General features: G+C 41.7%; 1 protein-coding gene and 1 long non-coding RNA gene across 2 annotated transcripts in view; one reads left to right on the top strand and one right to left on the bottom strand.

Annotated features, from left to right (window-relative positions):
• The window catches only part of ELMO2 (engulfment and cell motility 2), a 47,982-nt gene extending 46,484 nt beyond the window's left edge, over positions 1-1,498 (bottom strand). The window contains exon 1 of the mRNA XM_009216001.4: positions 1,400-1,498. The gene's annotated coding sequence lies outside the window, so the exon portion shown is untranslated. The remainder of the gene's footprint in view (positions 1-1,399) is intronic.
• LOC103887981 overlaps positions 1-18,261 on the top strand; it is a 47,177-nt gene that overhangs the window by 5,038 nt on the left and 23,878 nt on the right. The window contains exon 3 of the long non-coding RNA XR_002515106.2: positions 10,671-10,931. This is a non-coding gene — a long non-coding RNA (uncharacterized LOC103887981). The remainder of the gene's footprint in view (positions 1-10,670; positions 10,932-18,261) is intronic.

Raw genomic sequence — 18,261 nt, forward strand, 5'->3', positions numbered from 1 at the left:
TTGCTGTACTGCTATTAAGTGGCAGATCTGGGGCTTGAACAAGTGGACTCTGACCAGGTCTGTGCCCTGGAAATGACCACACTGCCCTTCTTTGGGTCTGGAGTGCCCCCTGGCAAGTCTCCTCGTACAGAGCCTCACTCAGAGCAGACACACAGCAAGGGCTCAGTGCTTCTGAAAATGGTAACCAGGCTGGGACTTGGTGGTGAGTTTGCTGCTTTTTGTATTCAAGCTCAGGGAGGCTGTAGACTCGCTAGGTGGCTGGCCTTAGAATCCCCTGCATCTGTCTGAACCAGAGATAAGCCTCCAGCCACTGCTCAGCTTGGCCCCCCGGAATCTGCTTGTCCAAGAGTAACCACATTACAATAGTACAACATTTTGTTTGGCTACAACAAAGCAGACAGTCCTAATGAACAATGCAAAACATTTAGCACCCAGGGAGGTACCAGTACTGACAGATCAGAACAGACAGCCCCTCCCCACAGGGTCCCAGGAGACAGTCCCTCTGCCTCCCCCACAGTATGGCCAAGGCTTTAACCCTTTTACTTACTAGAATGTGGGCCATTGGAGATGGAAGATGAGGTCAGGGTTGCTGGGGAAGAGTGGTTTGAGGCAGCTACTATTTACCAATGAATATGGAATAATTTCAATATTTTAACAGTTGGTGTGGCTATGCTGGCTGAATACTGCCATTTTTACTGTGGGTCCTGGGGTAGTAGTAGGAACTCACTCGTGGGTCTGGTGCAGGGGTTACACAAACAAAAGCAAGTAAAGGTCCTGCTTCTACTTTAGAGAGGTATTCAGTCAATGAGAGTTGGTGTTAACGGCCTGAACAGATATGTGTGTGTGTTGGCGGGGGGCGTTGTTGGGGTGGGGAGAATGAGCTAGTCTTGCTGACTCCAGACCCCATCTCGCCATCCATTGCTTTCATTCTCTTCAATTGTAGCTGAGTCATGGAACCCAGAGCCTGGGGTGGGTTGGGGGTTCCTTAACTGGTCTGTGGTCACTTTGCTTCACTAGACACCTCCCTGAGTTTTGCAGAACTGGCTCAGTTTGTCCAGAGCAGCTGCCCATTTGTTGAAAAACTGAGGCAGCCATGATACAGGAAGTGTAGGGTTGGCTGTGGAGGGTTGGCTGCCGAAAGTGACCATGAGGTGAGGCTCTGGTTAATCTAGGAAGACCTCTACATATGATCATCTGTCTATTCTTTCCAGAAACATCTGTTGAGTGTTCCGTGTCTGCTAGCTAGTGGCTGTATGTTAGTGATCAAAACAAACATGGTCTCTGTCCTCCTGGCATTCACAGTGACACAGGGGAGACAGACAGCATATAAAGAAGCAAACAAGCATATCAGTGTGATTATAAACTGTGATAAATGTAATAGGAAAATGATTAGGCTTACCTCCCCACATTCCACCAATCAAAGCAGGAGGAGAGTGTAGTCATGGAGGTCCTCCCTGTGGAGGTGATGATTCTGTTGAGACCTGGTGGATGAATAGGAGTTTTCCAAGTAAGAAGTGAAGGGTAGGGTGTTCCAGGTAGAAGGAACAGGAAAAAAAAAAAATCATGACTTCACCTGGGTGGTTGGATTACAAAAGCAGAGAGAAGAGAAGAGAAGAGAAGAGAAGGGTTAAGGAGAAGGCAGCTACTACTAAGGGCCTTGTTGGCCCTGCTGTGGTGAGGGTTAGTTTTATTCTATATATAATAGGAATCCACTGGAAGATTGCAAACAGGGGAATGACAAAATCTGATTTAAGTTTCGAAAAATATCTAGTTGGTTGCTGTGACCAGATTGTGTTGAGACTAGCTTGTAGAATACAAAGATGGAAGCAAGAAGTCCGAGTGGGATGCGAATATTAAAAAGCCCCCACCCTCATAGTTTTGAAAAGACTGATTGTTCTATGGCCTTAGTAATAAGCAACCACCAGAACTGGTCTTAAACCTAATAGGTTAACGGCAACTCATCTCACTGAACCTGCATCTGAAACCAACCAACCAGTGATAGTCTGTGCTTTGAGAATCAGCCGAGCTGCCCCAGATTCACTGCAGTGAGTAGGTTTCTCAGGCTGGTGTCGCTCCTCTCTCTGCTTGGAAACCAACCTCATCCCCAAACGAATTCTTCCCCAAACCTATATAAGATTAACAGTTTGTTTTGCTCATCCAGACTATACCTGACCATCAAAGGGCTCCTGTGCTTAAAGAAGCAAGAAATGCATCTGATTGCAGACACTAAGGGGTGGTTTTATCCTCCAGTAGAGGTTGCTTTTATAAGGGTGGTTTTATAAGGGGTGGTTTTATCCTCCAGTAGAGGCTGGTCAGGCTGCTGCAACAAAATACCATAGGCTGGGTGGCTTATAAACAGCAAATATTTATTTCTTACAGTTCTCGGGGCTGCAAAGTCCAAGATTGAAACGTCATCAGATTTGATGTCTAATGAGGGCTGCCTTATTGGTTCACAGAGAGCCATCTTCTCACTGTGTCCTCACATGGCAGAAGGGGAAAGAAGCTCTCTGAAGTCTCTTTTATGAGGGCACCAATCCCATTCATGATGGCTCCACACTCATGACCTAATCACCCCCTAAAGGCCCCACTCTAAATACAATCACATTGAGCATTAGTTTCCAACATATGAATGGATGGTGGGGCAGAGGGTAGGGGGCACATGGAGCAGCTATTCAGTCTGTAGCAGGGGTCTTTATAGTCATCCAGGCTATCCATGGTGATGGTCTGTTCTCTTGTCACTGCTGAGGATGTCATCCTGGGGTTTATTCTCTGACCCTCCCTGGGCCAGGCGCTGACAAACCCTTTGCTGAAGGACATTATCTTTCTTTTGAAGATTTTATGTCTTTATTTAGGTATACAGTTGCATCTGGTCTCAGGGGATGTTCTGCCCCTTCAAGGGAATGTGTCAATCGGGGTTGAGTCAGGAGAGAGAAGCAATACCAGTTATTTGAACAGATGTAAGTCAATATAAAGAATTGTTAACAGGGTATAAAGTTGTTAAGTAGGTCCCCCGGAAAGGATCAAAAGAACTCTAAGCTCTCATGGGGGTAGTGACTGCAGAAAGCATCTACCACCTCTAGGGCTGAAAGGAATGAAGGAAAGACATTGGAATTATCAAGACTTAGAATCTGGTCTGCAAGTTTTGAAGAAACTTGCAAACTGGACTCAGCTGGTGCTACAAGAAGACACTGCACCACTGTTGCCGCAGTGAATAAGTGATGCTCAAAACAACTCCACAAAAAGCAAACAGGAAAGAGCAAAGCCTTTTCCTCTTCCAGACTTGTAGCTCCCTTGAGCACCCACATTAGCAGAGACTAAGAGAGCTGCTGGTGAAGCAAAAGTGCAGTTTTTCAGAATTCCAGCCAGCACCACAGAGCAGGGTATGGAAAGGTGGGTTTGGAGCTGAAAGCCAGCAGTTTAATAACTGGAACAGGGGACATTATATTTCTCTGTTTCTATCCTGCTTTTATAAAACGTTTAATTATCAGAGGCCAGCCTCATTTCTAAGATTTGGGGAAGTCATCTCATTGTCATCTCAAGTGCTTCTCTTAAGTTGCTTTCTGTTTGGTTGTGGGGGCAGATGCATGTACAATCAGCTGATTCTTAGCAACATGTGATGCTTTTGGTGAATGAAGGGCCAGAGGAAGTGGCGGAATGTGGGGACATGTGGGGACAGTTCAGCCTGAATGGTTCTAATCCTTAGAAGTGGCACAATGCATTTGTACTAGGCATTAAAGGATGAGTGATGAGTAGAATTCCAACTGAGTTGACAAAAGAGTCACTGTAAGATCCATTTTACAGAAGAAGAAACTGAGGCCCAGAGAGTTCGTTTCTGGAGTCACAAAGTACCACATATATCCATCCGACTGCTTAGCCTGGAGTCCTAAACCACTGCCCTGTGACCATAGCTTGCAATTTCTTCAGGCTTATCATCCTATAAAACTGGAATAATGACACTTGCCTTTTGGGGTAGTGGTGACGGTTAACTGGTGTCATATATTAAAAACATAAAGCCATTTTGGAAGACAAATGCTGGGCACATTTCCACTCCCACTCACCAGCCTTGCTACTTGTAGTTCAAATTTGTACCTCAGCAAAGTTATAAATCAGTCCATGTCATAGATCTGGAGGTGGGAGGGGTGGTGGCGTTCTTACATAGTTGAAACCAAGAACATAAAATCCTTGAATGTCATTATCTCAGTGAATGCTAATAATAAGGATAATGATAAGAATGGTAATATGATTCCACTTAATGAATACCTACTATGTATGTGCCAGGTATTTTACATATATTATATCACTCTTGCCTATTCAGCAAATAGGTATTTAGTGTGCAACACATGCCTGGCATTATGTTAACGCTAATTGCCATAATGAAACTGAGTGGTAGGTCTTATCATTCCTGTTTAACAGATGATGAAGTTGAGACTCACCCCTCTGGCCTCTTTTCTCATTTGTACAACAGGGACAATAATAATCCTACCTCTAGGATGCATCAGGGATTACAGTTCATATAGCATATTGCCTGGGACATAGCAGATACTCAATATATGCTTGTTACTTAATAGATTAACACTACTATTGCTGCTAGTGCAACCTCTGCTCAGGGTCACAGAGCTAGCAAATGGCCTATCTGACTCCACAGCCTCTGCTCTGTCCCCTCTGTCATGTTCTTTATGCTAAGTTAGTCTTTCTACTGTGGCTGCCTTCCCACAAAGACAGGCCTGGCTTTACTATAAATTCTGTTGGAAGAAAAGGAGGAGCAGCCAGAGGGCACCAAGTCACAGCAGAAACAGCTGTTTTGAAACAGAGGCGGGTCCCAGGAGTAGCTATTATCATTTTTTTTCTCATAAAAGTGATCTATGGATGATTGGGTCAAGATGGCAGATGGGACACTTAACAGCAGCCTCGCCCCACCCCTAAATATCTAGAAATAACAGAAATATGTGTGTGTGTGTGTGTTCCAAAACCATATGGAAAATCAGGAAGGCACGCCTCCAGTGGTTTAGAAACTACAAAAGATGAGATTAAAGAGAAGAGAAAACAGCCTCAAACACACCAAGGCAGTAAATAATGGGTGTCATTCCAAGGGTGGTAGATACCTAGAGCCAAGAGGTTGAGGACATAGGAGATTGATTTGGAGTGATGCAATAGAAGCCATCAGGCATGGTGACCAGCTCCCTCCCATCCACCCTGCTTTGGCTAAATAGTAAGTTACATAGGTGTCTCCCCACAGATGGCAGCAGTAAGTCTCAATGCAAAACTGTATCCTGGGTGGGTGGGTTCAGAAACAGAGGTCTCCGAGTCCAGAAAACAAATTTATATTCTACCCCTGGAGTTAGAATGTGGTGAACAGAGAAAGCACTTTCAGATAGCTGACAAGAAATTTTAAACTTCAAAATAAAAACATAGCCAAGAGTTACCAGATATTTGGAAAATCCAACACATGAAACAGTAACATCAAAAACAACAAACCAAAGAACTTACACCTGAGGAAATAAAGAGAGCAAATAGAACCAGACTATGGAATAAGTATCATTATATACTTCGGACAAATGGTACAGCCTACTGTATTCATTTTTTAAAAAAATAAAAATATGCATCAAGGTTTTAGAAATTAAAAAATTATTCTTGAAATAAAAATCTCAATAGATGGGTTGAATAGCAAAATGGATTGAAGAGTATATCAGTGAACCAGAATATCATGCTAAGTAATTCTCCCAGAATGCAGTGCAAAACAATAAATAGATGGGTAGAATGAACAAAATGTGTTATGAGACATGAATGACAGACATAAAAGCTCCACTCACTACTTAATGTGAATTAGAGGAGAGAAGAAAATTAAGGAAGGAGAGTACCTAAAACAAGGCAAAAATTTAAGACAATTTCTTAGAAATTGGAAATACTCATATTGAGAGGAACCAGTGAATATTTACAGGAAGAATGTAAAAAGACTGACATGTAAGTAAATCATGATGAAATTTCAGGACACTAAGGATAAGGAGGAAACTCTGAATGTTTTCAGAGTGAAAAAAATTATGCAGGATGGAATAAGAGTAAGATTGATATCAGACATTTGCAACATAGTAACTAAGAAAACAGAATTACATCTTTAAATTTTTCTGGTGAAAATACTTGTGAAGTTAGGATTCTTGTTAAAGTGAACTAAATATGGCCTGAGAAGGACTCCATACTTGTGGACTAACCATAACCTAACTTAATAGACAAGATTGAAAACCTAGCTTAGGAGTATGCATCTGTAACAGTAGCTGAGTCTTGGCCAATCCCAGCAGCCATACTCCAATCACTCATACACTGCTGAGTGTTCAAACTGTGTTCAAATAAGTCAAATGCCAACTTGTAACCAATCCAGCTGTTTCTTTACCTCACTTCCAATTTCTGTGTGTCAGTTTCCTTTTTTTGTCTATAAATTTGTTCTGATCATGAGGCATCCCTGAAGTATCTCTGAATCTACTGTGGTTCTGGAGGCTGCCCGACTTGTGAATTGTTTTTTCTTCTTGCTCAGTTAAACTCCATTAAGTTTAATTTGAAGTGTTCTTTTAACATTCTTTAACCAGCCAAACTGCAAGTGAATGTGAGGACATCATAAAGACATTTTAAGACACACAAACAGATTCAAAAAGTGTATAATTCACTGTCCACATAGAGTAACCTTTCTCAACAGGGTACCATTGGCATTTGGGGTGGAACAATTCTTCATTGTGTAAGACTGATCCACACATTGCAAGTTGCTTAATGTCCTTGACCATCATCCATTAAATGCCAGTAGCATTTCTCCTCTCCGTGACAATATACAACAGCCCCACATTTGGAGGGGGTGCTGTATCACCTCTGGTTGCGAAACCACTGTCTAGAAAATATATTCAAAGAGAAAATAAATCTAGGAAGAAAAAAAGGGATATAAGAAGCACAGGGGAGCAAGATAATCGGTAAAGTTTACTTTTAAGTCTAAATAAATTATAACAATAAACCTATAATAATAAATTAAAATCTGAGATAACTCAGGATGGAGAGTTATGAAGTCTGCAAAGGAGGTAGGAGAGAGAAGTAAAAGCATGCTAGGAGCCTCATTTTATTTATACAATTAGCTCTGGATGTCAATTAACAATATGCATAACTATGTGTATAAAAATATAAAGATACAGGAACTAAACATATACTTTTCAAGTCATTAGAAGAAAAATTAGTTGGGAAGAAGTAAAATGCCAGCAGCTAACCGAAGATCAGGGATGAAAAAGAAACACAAGAACAGCATATAAAATAGAAAGCACAAGGTAAATTGGTAGAAAATGTGCAAATATATCAGTAACCACAATAAATATGACTATGTCAAATTCACTGCTAAAAGACAGAGACTTTTGAATTGAGTTTTAAAAGAGTCAAACCATGTGTTGTTGTATAAGACACAGTAAAACAGAGTAATACAGAAAGATTGAAAATAAAGAGATGGAAAAGCTAACTGGGAAAATGCCAGGAAAAGGAAAGCAAGTGGTACAAGCAATCTTACCATTTGACAAAATGGATTTTAAGGCAAAAATAATCATTGTTACTCAAAAAGACAAAAAGTAGTATTTCATAGTGATAAAATACTCAATCTACTAATCAGTTTAACCTTATGCTTATGTGTGCCTAGTAACATAGGATTGAAATGTGTAATACAAAAACTGAGAATTATAAGGAGAAAACAAATCCGTGGCTTCGTGGGAAACTTTGCCTTTAGAAATCTACCAAACAAGGAGTCACAAATCAAGTAAGAAACATAAAGATCTAGTACCACAATCAAGGTTTTATTATTACTATATATTTATTTATTACTATTTTATTTCTTTTATTTACTATTTTATTTTATTTATTACTATTGTTCTATCACCCAGGCTGGAGTGCAGTGGTGCCATCTCAGCTCACTGCAGTCTCAACTTCCCAGGCTCCAGCGATCCTCCCATCACAGCCTCCCAAGTAGCTGGGACCACAAGTGTACACCACCATGCCTGGCTAATTTTTGTATTTTTTGGTAGAAATGGGGTTTTACCATGTTGCCCGGGCTGGTCTCAAACTCCTGAACTCAAGTGATTTACCCACCTCGGCCTCCCAAAGTGCTGAAATCACAAACATGAGCCACTGCAGCCAGCACACCAAGTTTAATCAAATCAATTTATATAGAGATAAATGTTTGCCCTTTTCAATCACACGCTAGTTTTACAAAAATTGTCCTGACTTGAAATAATAGCTTTTTCTCCTTTTAGCCTTTTCTTTCCCCTTTTCTCTCCAATTATACAACCTGCTTCTCCTCTTCCCAGGTAACGCTGCTAGCAGAGTGACTGTATCCATCTATATCTTTCTTCATGCTCATAAAATCATATCTAAATATATACATATATATGTAAATTTCTCTTCCTATAGCTTACAAAAATAGAACCATAGTTTATAAATTTCTCTGCATCTTTCAGAAATGGAAGATGGAAGTGCTCTCAAGTCAGTAGACAGAGGTTTAAGTTATTCTTGTTAAATGGCTGCATTATGTCATGATATAAATGTATTGCAATTTACTCAATAATTCTTCTATCTATGGGCATTCACGTTATTTTCAGGTTTTTTCCCCCAATTGCAATCATGATCACTGTTGTTGGGAACATCCATATACACATATATTCTGGTGTTTTTATTTCTATGGGATGAATTCCCATGCGTGGGATTGCCGGGTGAAATAATGTGTGGAGTTGTTTTCTTTTGATATATGTTGCCAGATTGCTCTCCAACAAGGTCACAGCTGCTGGCGATGTGGTGAAGAGCGTCCCTTTCCAGCCTGTAGTAGGTGTTATCATGTTCCCAATTTGCTAGTCTGATGTGAGTAAAGTGATAACTGATTGTTGTATAATTTACATTTCCTTAACTCTTAGGGAGACTGAACATCTTTTTACATTTATTTGACATTTGGGCTTGTTCTTTCGGGAATTGCCTAAGACAGTTTTTGATCATTTTTATTCTGATACCATTTTTATTCTGATATGCACATAGGTATTAACCCTTTATCTGCCATCTGATTTGCAGATAGATGGAAAGATCTCATCAAGTACTAGGTTGATATAATGTCATGTTTTCTTCTAAAATTATAATGATTTCATTTTTAAGTCTTTAATTCATCTGGATGCATTAGAGTAAATAAAATGTTATGTAAATTAACTTTGTATATTTATTTTTACTTCTTAATGTGTCTACTAGAAAAATTTTAGGCCAGGCATGGTGCCTCACGCCTGTAATCTCAGCACTTTGGGAGGCTGAGGTGGGAGGATTGCTTGAGCCCAGGAGTTGGAGACAAGCCTGGACAACATAGTGAGACCCCATCTTAAAAAAAAATTTTTTTTTAATTAACCAGGCATGGTGATGTATGCCTGTGGTCCCAGCTACATGGGAGGCGGAGGCAGGAGGATCGCTTGATACTGGAAGGTTGAGGCTACAGTGAGCCATGTTAGAGACACAGCACTCCAACTTGGGTGACAGAATAAGAGCCTGTCTAAAAAAAAAAGACATTTTAATTACATGCATAGTTTACATTATATTTCTATTGGACAGCTCTATTTCAGATTATCAGTTGTGCCAGAGCTATTTCTTAAACATTTTTGCTCTCTTTCACTTATCTTTTATCTGCCTCGTGAGAGGTATATCTATTTTATTTTTCATACTAGACATCTGTCTTATTCATCACTTCCCATCATCTTTGAATAGCCCTTTTCTCTTGGGGGAAATTCACAATCATGAGTTTCACCTCTCCAGGGTAGGAGTTAGACCTCAAATTCCCAGTCTCTCTCACAGTTAAGATGTGCATATTTGACGTTTGTGGAAAGAATTGGAAGTCAGTTACATGAGGGATCAGGTTCTGCATGGAGTGTTTATTTCCATAGGCCCAGGTGGCACACGCAACCAGCTTTGATGGTGGCAGTTCCAGAAGAGGTTGCAAGGTCAAGGCCCTGCCTTTGGTGGATGGTGATAGCAGTGGCAGTTTCTTTATCAGGCCAGCACTGGGTATGCTTTGGACAATGCTTAACCTTGAATCTGACTTTTCAGCCCTCCCTATAATACTGTGAGCTACTTGGCCAGGCGTGGTAGTTCACTCCTATAATCCCAGCATTTTGGGAGGCTGAGGTGGGTGGATCACTTGAGGTCAGGAGTTTGAGACCAGCCTGACCAACATGGTGAACCCCACAAAAATTAGCCAGGCATGGTAATGTGTGCCTGTAGTCCCAGCTACTCGGGTGGCTGAAGCAGGAGAACTGCTTGAACCTGGGAGGCAGAGGCTTGCAGTGAGCTGAAATCACGCCACTGTACTACAGCCTGGGCAATAGAGCTAAACTCCTTCTCAATAACAATAATAATAATAATAATAATAATAATAATAATAATAATAGTAATACTGTGAGCTACTCAATATCTTTTTAATAAACTTGCTTTCTGCTTAATCATCCAAATCAGCTTCTGTTGCTTGCAATACAGAATCCTGACCGATACACTGGGATTTTTTTCCTTTAAAGACATAAATTTTGGATTTATTTTTTCCTGCTATTTCCCCCTACTATTTCTAAAATATTATCTTTCATCTTAATGAGTTTCCCCTTCCCCTAGCTTATTTTCTTGTCCTTTTTCTATTTCTCAAGAATATTGTTTTAGCCTGGATTCTCCAGAAAACAGAGCCTTTGGCAAGTTTGTATGCTAACACCTCGCTGGGGAGTGCAACCTTGGAGAAACCAGATTGAGAGAAAAATGAGGCAAGAAGAAGTGCAAAGATAAGAGGCATTACTGAGAGGACCCGAGTTTTGTAATTAATGAAGCTAACTGCTTGGACTCACAGTACATCCTCAGATCTTCAGAGAAGTTGTACGAACTACCCTGTCTTGGAACATCCTCAGGAGGAGAAAGTGAGTAGAATTTAACCATGGTTCCTTCCTGGTCTCTTGTCTCACCCCCTGTGGCTCAAAGTCTCCCCCACAGGGCATTAACCCTCCAGCCCATTCAGGCTGTATTACCTGGTCTCTCCAGACAGCAGCTGGGGAAGCCAGAGCTTTCAAGACCAATCTAGCTAGTGCAGGTAGTAGCTTGTCTCTCCTTTTCTGACAGTGCCACTGTGGGGATCCTCCATCTATAGTGTAGTCCACGGCAGAGGCATTGACCTGGCTCCATGACCAGGTACTAGCTTGCTGTCCCCTGTAGATCTCTTCTATCTAGGATTGAAGGCAAGGGGTTTAGGCCTGAGGTTGGTGAGTATGGGGCTTAAGTAGAAGATACCACAGAGAGATCTACGGCAGTGCACACCAAATCTGGTACATTCCACTTTGCACCATTCAGACCTACTTTCACCCTCTTACAGTATCTTGAGCACATACAAGAATGATGCATTCATTTCGTCCCCTAGGGGAGAGATGCAAGTCAGTCCTCCAAGGTGGTGACTTGTTGCAGTTCCTGGCAATTTTAGAGGGCTGGCAAACCAAGTACAGTTTTTGCTGCTGTAACCTCTTCCAGGATAGTAATTCCAAATCATTGTCTTCCTCCTCTGCTACCCATTCTGGATTTCTATCCCTCTTGGCTATCATTCAACTGAAATGGGTTGCTTCCTGGTGGAGTGACTCAGATCTTCCTCCTCAAGGGATCTGAGGGATCTGAACCCTTGCTGTTGTCTAACTGTAGTTGCTGCAAGGGATTTAGGACTGTCCTTTGCATGGAAGTCCTAAGAGATGCCCAGGGATTCCCTGGATTCTCATTGTGTAGCAGCTACCCTAGCTCTTCATGTTGTAGGGTAGATTATCCCAGGGTGGATTATCTCAGCAGGTAAAACCATCCTTTCTTTATCTGCTAGTCAACTGGCATGAATGGCCAAAATGGCCCCAAATGGCCAGCTGGTTTGAGAGAGGTGAATCTTACTTCCAATCCTGTGCTCCTGGGGATATCACACCATATATTGGCCATTAATTCAGTGTATGTACCATATTCTGGAGGAAAGCACCTCATCCTCAAAAGATGTTGTCTCCAAGCTGGTACCCTAAACCTTGGAGAGGCCATTTCTGTCAGTCTGATTGCTTTTGGGTGATGATGTATAGCCTTGCTACTTAAAGTTTGTGTGTGTGTGTGTGTGTGTGTGTGTGTGTAGGGGACCGGTAGCAGCAGAAGAACCTGGGAGCATTTTAGAAGTGCAAATTCTTGGCCAGGTGTGGTGGCTTATACCTGTAATCCCAGCACTTTGGAGGCCAACGCAGGAAGATTGCTCAAGCTCAGAGTTCAAGACCAGCCTGCACAACATAGTGAGGTCCTGCCTTTACAAAAACAAAAAAATTAGCCAGGCTCAGTGGTGTGCACCGGCAGTGAGCCAAGCCATTATTGCAACACTGCACTCTATCCTGGGTGACAGAGCAAGACCCTGTCTTAAAAAAAATGGCAAATTCAGAGGGCGGAGCAAGATGGCCGAATAGGAACAGCTCCAGTCTCCAACTCCCAGCGCAGGCGACACAGAAGACCGGTGATTTCTGCATTTTCAACTGAGGTACTGGGTTCATCTCACTGGGGAGTGCCGGACGATCGGTGCTGGTCAGCTGCTGCAGCCCGACCAGCGAGAGCTGAAGCAGGGCGAGGCATCGCCTCACCTGGGAAGCGCAAGGGGGAGGGAATCCCTTTTCCTAGCCAGGGGAACTGAGACACACAACACCTGGAAAATCGGGTAACTCCCACCCCAATATTGCGCTTTAAGCAAACAGGCACACCAGGAGATCATATCCCACACCTGGCCAGGAGGGTCCCACGCCCACGGAGCCTCCCTCATTGCTAGCACAGCAGTCTGTGATCTACCGGCAAGGCAACAGCGAGGCTGGGGGAGGGGCGCCCGCCATTGCTGAGGCTTAAGTAGGTAAACAAAGCTGCCGGGAAGCTCCAACTGGGTGGAGCTCACAGCAGCTCAAGGAAACCTGCCTGTCTCTGTAGACTCCACCTCTGGGGACAGGGCACAGCTACACAACAACAACAACAACAACAACAACAAAGCAGCAGAAACCTCTGCAGACGCAAACGACTCTGTCTGACAGCTTTGAAGAGAGCAGTGGATCTCCCAACACGGAGGCTGAGATCTGAGAACGGACAGACTGCCTGCTCAAGTGGGTCCCTGACCCCTGAGTAGCCTAACTGGGAGACATCCCCCACTAGGGGCAGTCTGACACCCCACACCTCACAGGGTGGAGTACACCCCTGAGAGGAAGCTTCCAAAGCAAGAATCAGACAGGTACACTCACTGTTCAGAAATATTCTATCTTCTGCAGCCTCTGCTGCTGATACCCAGGCAAACAGGGTCAGGAGTGGACCTCAAGCAATCTCCAACAGACCTACAGCTGAGGGTCCTGACTGTTAGAAGGAAAACTATCAAACAGGAAGGACACCTACACCAAAACCCCATCAGTACATCACCATCATCAAAGACCAGAGGCAGATAAAACCACAAAGATGGGGAAAAAGCAGGGCAGAAAAGCTGGAAATTCAAAAAATAAGAGCACATCTCCCCCGGCAAAGGAGCGCAGCTCATCGCCAGCAACGGATCAAAGCTGGACGGAGAATGACTTTGACGAGATGAGAGAGGAAGGCTTCAGTCCATCAAATTTCTCAGAGCTAAAGGAGGAATTACGTACCCAGCGCAAAGAAACTAAAAATCTTGAAAAAAAAAGTGGAAGAATTGACGGCTAGACTAATTAATGCAGAGAAGGTCATAAACGAAATGAAAGAGATGAAAACCATGACACGAGAAATACATGACAAATGCACAAGCTTCAGTAACCGACTCGATCAACTGGAAGAAAGAGTATCAGCGATTGAGGATCAAATGAATGAAATGAAGCGAGAAGAGAAACCAAAAGAAAAAAGAAGAAAAAGAAATGAACAAAGCCTGCAAGAAGTATGGGATTATGTAAAAAGACCAAATTTACGTCTGATTGGGGTGCCTGAAAGTGAGGGGGAAAATGGAACCAAGTTGGAAAACACTCTTCAGGATATCATCCAGGAGAACTTCCCCAACCTAGTAGGGCAGGCCAACATTCAAATTCAGGAAATACAGAGAACGCCACAAAGATACTCCTCGAGAAGAGCAACTCCAAGACACATAATTGCCAGATTCACCAAAGTTGAAATGAAGGAAAAAATCTTAAGGGCAGCCAGAGAGAAAGGTCGGGTTACCCACAAAGGGAAGCCCATCAGACTCACAGCAGATCTCTCGGCAGAAACTCTCCAAGCCAGAAGAGAGTGGGGGCCAATATTCAACATTCTTAAAGAAAAGAATTTTCAACCCAGAATTTCATATCCAGCCAAACTAAGTTTCATAAGTGAAGGAGAAATAAAATCCTTTACAGACAAGTAAATGCTTAGAGATTTTGTCACCACTAGGCCTGCCTTACAAGAGACCCTGAAGGAAGCACTCAACATGGAAAGGAACAACCGGTACCAGCCATTGCAAAAACAGGCCAAAATGTAAAGACCATCGAGGCTAGGAAGAAACTGCATCAACTAACGAGCAAAATAACCAGTTAATATCATAATGGCAGGATCAAGTTCACACATAACAATCTTAACCTTAAATGTAAATGGACTAAATGCTCCAATTAAAAGACACAGACTGGCAAACTGGATAAAGAGTCAAGACCCATCAGTCTGCTGTATTCAGGAGACCCATCTCACATGCAGAGACATACATAGGCTCAAAATAAAGGGATGGAGGAAGATTTACCAAGCAAATGGAGAACAAAAAAAAGCAGGGGTTGCAATCCTAGTCTCTGATAAAACAGACTTTAAACCATCAAAGATCAAAAGAGACAAAGAAGGCCATTACATAATGGTCAAGGGATCAATTCAACAGGAAGAGCTAACTATCCTAAATATATATGCACCCAATACAGGAGCACCCAGATTCATAAAGCAAGTCCTTAGAGACTTACAAAGAGACTTAGACTCCCATACAATAATAATGGGAGACTTCAACACTCCACTGTCAACATTAGACAGATCAACAAGACAGAAAGTTAACAAGGATATCCAGGAATTGAACTCATCTCTGCAGCAAGCAGACCTAATAGACATCTATAGAACTCTCCACCCCAAATCAACAGAATATACATTCTTCTCAGCACCACATCGTACTTACTCCAAAATTGACCATATAATTGGAAGTAAAGCACTCCTCAGCAAATGTACAAGAACAGAAATTATAACAAACTGTCTCTCAGACCACAGTGCAATCAAACTAGAACTCAGGACTAAGAAACTCAATCAAAACCGCTCAACTACATGGAAACTGAACAACCTGCTCCTGAATGACTACTGGGTACATAACGAAATGAAGGCAGAAATAAAGATGTTCTTTGAAACCAATGAGAACAAAGATACAACATACCAGAATCTCTGGGACACATTTAAAGCAGTGTGTAGAGGGAAATTTATAGCACTAAATGCCCACAAGAGAAAGCAGGAAAGATCAAAAATTGACACTCTAACATGGCAATTAAAAGAACTAGAGAAGCAAGAGCAAACACATTCCAAAGCTAGCAGAAGGCAAGAGATAACTAAGATCAGAGCAGAACTGAAGGAGATAGAGACACAAAAAACCCTCCAAAAAATCAATGAATCCAGGAGTTGGCTTTTTGAAAAGATCAACAAAATTGACAGACCGCTAGCAAGACTAATAAAGAAGAAAAGAGAGAAGAATCAAATCGACGCAATTAAAAATGATAAAGGGGATATCACCACCGACCCCACAGAAATACAAACTACCATCAGAGAATACTATAAACACCTCTACGCAAATAAACTGGAAAACCTAGAAGAAATGGATAATTTCCTGGACACTTACACTCTTCCAAGACTAAACCAGGAAGAAGTTGAATCCCTGAATAGACCAATAGTAGGCTCTGAAATTGAGGCAATAATTAATAGCCTACCAACCAAAAAAAGTCCAGGACCAGATGGATTCACAGCTGAATTCTACCAGAGGTATAAGGAGGAGTTGGTACCATTCCTTCTGAAACTATTCCAATCAATAGAAAAAGAGGGAATCCTCCCTAACTCATTTTATGAGGCCAACATCATCCTGATACCAAAGCCTGGCAGAGACACAACAAAAAAAGAGAATTTTAGACCAATATCCCTGATGAACATCGATGCAAAAATCCTCAATAAAATACTGGCAAACCGGATTCAACAACACATCAAAAAGCTTATCCACCATGATCAAGTGGGCTTCATCCCTGGGATGCAAGGCTGGTTCAACATTCGCAAATCAATAAACATAATCCAGCATATAAACAGAACCAAAGACAAGAACCACATGATTATCTCAATAGATGCAGAAAAGGCTTTTGATAAAATTCAACAGCCCTTCATGCTAAAAACGCTCAATAAATTCGGTATTGATGGAACGTACCTCAAAATAATAAGAGCTATTTATGACAAACCCACAGCCAATATCATACTGAATGGGCAAAAACTGGAAAAATTCCCTTTGAAAACTGGCACAAGACAGGGATGCCCTCTCTCACCACTCCTATTCAACATAGTGTTGGAAGTTCTGGCTAGGGCAATCAGGCAAGAGAAAGAAATAAGGGGTATTCAGTTAGGAAAAGAAGAAGTCAAATTGTCCCTGTTTGCAGATGACATGATTGTATATTTAGAAAACCCCATTGTCTCAGCCCAAAATCTCCTTAAGCTGATCAGCAACTTCAGCAAAGTCTCAGGATACAAAATTAATGTGCAAAAATCACAAGCATTCTTATACACCAATAACAGACAAACACAGAGCCAAATCATGAATGAACTTCCATTCACAATTGCTTCAAAGAGAATAAAATACCTAGGAATCCAACTTACAAGGGATGTAAAGGACCTCTTCAAGGAGAACTACAAACCACTGCTCAGTGAAATAAAAGAGGACACAAACAAATGGAAGAACATACCATGCTCATGGATAGGAAGAATCAATATCGTGAAAATGGCCATACTGCCCAAGGTAATTTATAGATTCAATGCCATCCCCATCAAGCTACCAATGAGTTTCTTCACAGAATTGGAAAAAACTGCTTTAAAGTTCATATGGAACCAAAAAAGAGCCCGCATCTCCAAGACAATCCTAAGTCAAAAGAACAAAGCTGGAGGCATCACGCTACCTGACTTCAAACTATACTACAAGGCTACAGTAACCAAAACAGCATGGTACTGGTACCAAAACAGAGATATAGACCAATGGAACAGAACAGAGTCCTCAGAAATAATACCACACATCTACAGCCATCTGATCTTTGACAAACCTGAGAAAAACAAGAAATGGGGAAAGGATTCCCTATTTAATAAATGGTGCTGGGAAAATTGGCTAGCCATCAGTAGAAAGCTGAAACTGGATCCTTTCCTTACTCCTTATACGAAAATTAATTCAAGATGGATTAGAGACTTAAATGTTAGACCTAATACCATAAAAATCCTAGAGGAAAACCTAGGTAGTACCATTCAGGACATAGGCATGGGCAAAGACTTCATGTCTAAAACACCAAAAGCAACGGCAGCAAAAGCTAAAATTGACAAATGGGATCTAATTAAACTAAAGAGCTTCTGCACAGCAAAAGAAACTACCATCAGAGTGAACAGGCAACCTACAGAATGGGAGAAAATTTTTGCAATCTACTCATCTGACAAAGGGCTAATATCCAGAACCTACAAAGAACTCAAACAAATTTACAAGAAAAAAACAAACAACCCCATCAAAAAGTGGGCAAAGGATATGAGCAGACATTTCTCAAAAGAAGACATTCATACAGCCAACAGACATATGAAAAAATGCTCATCATCACTGGCCATCAGAGAAATGCAAATCAAAACCACAATGAGATACCATCTCACACCAGTTAGAATGGCGATCATTAAAAAGTCAGGAAACAACAGGTGCTGGAGAGGATGTGGAGAAATAGGAACACTTTTACACTGTTGGTGGGATTGTAAACTAGTTCAACCATTATGGAAAACAGTATGGCGATTCCTCAAGGATCTAGAACTAGATGTACCATATGACCCAGCCATCCCATTACTGGGTATATACCCAAAGGATTATAAATTATGCTGCTATAAAGACACATGCACACGTATGTTTATTGCAGCACTATTCACAATAGCAAAGACTTGGAATCAACCCAAATGTCCATCAGTGACAGATTGGATTAAGAAAATGTGGCACATATACACCAA

The sequence above is a fragment of the Papio anubis genome, chromosome 16 (assembly GCF_008728515.1).
Source record: "Papio anubis isolate 15944 chromosome 16, Panubis1.0, whole genome shotgun sequence".
Lineage (NCBI taxonomy): Eukaryota > Metazoa > Chordata > Mammalia > Primates > Cercopithecidae > Papio > Papio anubis.